We start from the raw sequence: 3,669 nt of genomic DNA on the forward strand, positions 1-3,669 counted from the left end.
ATTAATGCATCTCCTTTCTCTTTTTCCTTTCCCCTCCACTGGTTGAAGTTGTCTCCTCCCAAATTAGGTAGCTAGGTAGATGTAGGATTTAGTTAAGTGACCTATTTGCCGCCTAACTAGATCTATCTTTGTCAAGAAGAGCGTTGTGCACTTTTGATCTCCCTACAAAACATCATCTCCACCGTGTGCTCGATCTCGATCGAGATAGAGGTGATGAAAATTTCATGCTTTTGCAAAATGGAAATATGTTTATGTGTGTGTGATATGTTTGTGGAAATTGTGTGTGGCACGCCAAATTGTGCTTTTGAGTTGCCTATGTTTTGCCGAAATGTCAATTTATTTCCGTTTCGGCGAATTCCGGGCAAACTCTAGATCCATATATGTCCTATTTTTAGGGAAGGTCATGCCAAATTTTTGTATGACTTTGGTGCATGCATGCATTTTTATAATCAATTTGTTTATTATTACCGTGCAGAGTTGACGATGGTCAGTGGAACGATGGTGGACATGTGGTTGCGGTCGGCAGTGCAGGACATGAAAGAAAATAACCGGACAGAGGTTTTATGTCCATGTCGAAAATGCAAAGGAATAGTTTGGCTCGACCCCCATGACGATGGTCGTGTCGAAGCACACCTGCTCATGACTAGTTTCATGGATGGCTATACTCGGTGGATAATTGAAGATGAGGATTACGATGTTGAGGATGCCGACGGGGCAGGCAATGATGACACGGGGCAAGACGAAGAGATGATCGATAATGGCAGCGGGGAAGAGGCCGGACATGGCGGCGGAGAAGGGGCCGGACATGGTGGAGGAGAAGGGGCCGGACATGGCGGTGGAGAGAACGACATGGACTCCACGCAGTAGAGTCTGTCGGTACTAAGTTCAATCATGCAGGACCCTCATGTTCAAGCATTGCTTCGCAAGGAGACGAGTACTGAGAGAGCTGCTTCTAGAGAGGAGGCTAAGCTGGAGCAACTGGTGGTAGACTCGAACACTCCATTGTATGATGGTTGCAATCCTGAGGTGACCCGCTTGAGTTTCATGCTCCAACTCCTGAAGACGAAGGCTAAAAACAAATGGACCGACACTAGCCTCGATGAGCATCTCAAGTACCTAAAGGATGTTCTTCCCGTGGGTAATCTATGTCCTACTAGTGTTGATGAGGCCAAGAAGATCGTGTGCCCTCTTGATCTGCCACACGTTAGATACCATGCATGCATCAACGACTGCATAATTTATTGGAAGGAGCACGCGGAAAAAACAAGCTGTCCGGTGTGCAATGCTTCTCGATACAAAAAGGCCGGGAAGAAATGTCCCCAGAAAGTTGTATGGTACTTACCGATCACTCCCCGTCTCCAGAGGTATTTTGTAGATCCCAAGGAAGCAAAGCTAATGCGCTAGCATGCAGAGAGGAAGAAGCCCGACGATGGAGATGATCCGAAGCCGAGACACGTGAAGGATCGAAGCCAGTGGAGAGCGTTGAACAGCTTCTATCGGTATTTTGAATGTGATGCAAGGAACATTGTGCTCGGCGCGTGTACCGATGGCATGAATCCGTTTGGCAACCAGAACACCAACCATAGCACATGGCCCGTGTTTGTATGGATGTACAACCTCCCCCCCTAGTTGTGCATGAAGTCGAAGTACATTCACACGAGCATGCTTATTCAAGGGCCGAAACAACTAGGAAATAATATTAATTTGTATCTGGGGCTTCTTCAAGAGGAGTTAGACACGTTATGGAAAACACTGGCCAAGACATGGGACGCCAGCAAAGGTGAGTATTCCAACATGACAGCCGCGCTGATCACGACAGTGCAGGACTATCTCGGTTACGGATATGTGGCAGGCCAGGTGTGCCATGGATATTGCGGATGCACGCAGTGCATGGATGATACGACATCTCAGCAGCTAACGTCAAGGAAAGATGGCGGGTCTGGGAAAATCATGTACATGGGGCATCGAAGATGGCTTGAACAGGACGACCCGTGGAGAAAACGTGGAGATCTATTCAATGGTCACGCTGAGCATTGAGGACCTCCACGTAAGCGGAGCGGTGCCGAAATCGATGAGCTGTTGAAAAACTGGAAGGAGTGCCCCGTGCCAGGAAAGACGATGAGAAAGGCGCCGGATCCGCTGCTGAAGGTATGGAAGACGAGGTCTGTGTTCTGGGACTTGGAGTACTGGCACAAACTCGATACACCTCATTGCCTTGATCAAATGCATATCTATAAGAATGTCCTTGAGAGCTTGCTCGCAACACTGATGAACATGCCGAATAAGACCAAGGATGGGCCGAAGGCAAGAAAAGACTTGCAAGATTTGAAAATCAGGGAAGATCTGCACATGCCGCCCCGTAAAATATCAGACGAGACAGAGACGGAGACAGAGGCACAGGAGAAGAAGGGCAAGAAAATAAAGAAAGAGGATTATTGCCCCCCTTCTTGCTTCACCTTAAGTCAGGCTGAGATCAATGCCTTCTTTAAGTGCCTTACCAGAGTCAAAAGTTAGTTCCGGTTACTGTGGAAAGATAAGCAGATATCTAGACACGGACAAGAAAAGGTTCAGCGGGATGAAGTCTCATGACTGTCATGTGATGATGACGCAGATACTACCTGTTGCCCTTAGAGGGATAATGGACAAGCACGTCCGTGACACGCTTATTGGTCTCTGCAACTTTTTCGATGTCATCTCTCGAAAGTCGATCAGTGTGAAGCGGCTCCAAAGGCTATAGGAAGAGATCGTTGTGATACTGAATGAGCTTGAGATGTACTTCCCGCCCGCGTTCTTTGACGTGATGGTGCATCTGTGTGTCCATATTGTGGATGACATAATAGACCTGGGGCCGTCATTCCTGCACAACATGATGCTGTTTGAGAGGATGAATGGGATCATCAAAGGATTCGTTCGTAACATGTCCCGTCCGGATGGAAGCATCGTCCAGGGCTTTTTAGCACAAGAGTGCATCTCTTTCTGTGAGAATTTTCTATATGGCGCAGGCCAGCCGCCTGGTGTTAGTGTTGGTTTGCCCATTAACAAGCACGATGGGAGGCTCGAAGGAGATGGTCACTGCAAAGGTCGCAGGGAACTGCACGTGGCATACTCAGATCGATGCAGCGACTTTGACAAAGCAAACTTGGTAGTGCTACAACACCTAGACAAGGTAGATCCTTTCGTGGCACTGCACAAAGAAATTATCGCAAAGAAGTATCGTGCCCGGGGGTATGCAGGATGGATGCCGAAGTTACTAGAGAGCACAACTCCACTTTCCTGCATTGGTTCAAAGAGCATATTATTGCTAATCCTCCAGAAGAGGGCTCTAAGGACGGATTGCTCATATACACCTTAGCACATGGCCCCTCGCCCAACCTCGTAACCTATCAGGCATATGATATCAACGGATACACGTTCTACACGGAGGCCAAAGATATGGACAGTGATGATCAGAACTCAGGGGTGACGATGGAATGCATGACCGGCAGCGACAACGGCGCAACTGAACGATTTTATGGAAGGAATGAAGAGATCTGGGAGCTTGACTACTCTGGACTACACAACACGATGATCTTCCATGTCAGATGGGCTAAGAATGTCAAAAGAGAAAGTCATATTTTCAGTACCATGACTATACCCGACGCCAAGAGCGCTACCGTGAATGCTATCGCA

Source organism: Triticum aestivum, chromosome 2B (genome assembly GCF_018294505.1).
Source record: "Triticum aestivum cultivar Chinese Spring chromosome 2B, IWGSC CS RefSeq v2.1, whole genome shotgun sequence".
NCBI classification, from domain to species: Eukaryota; Viridiplantae; Streptophyta; class Magnoliopsida; order Poales; family Poaceae; genus Triticum; species Triticum aestivum.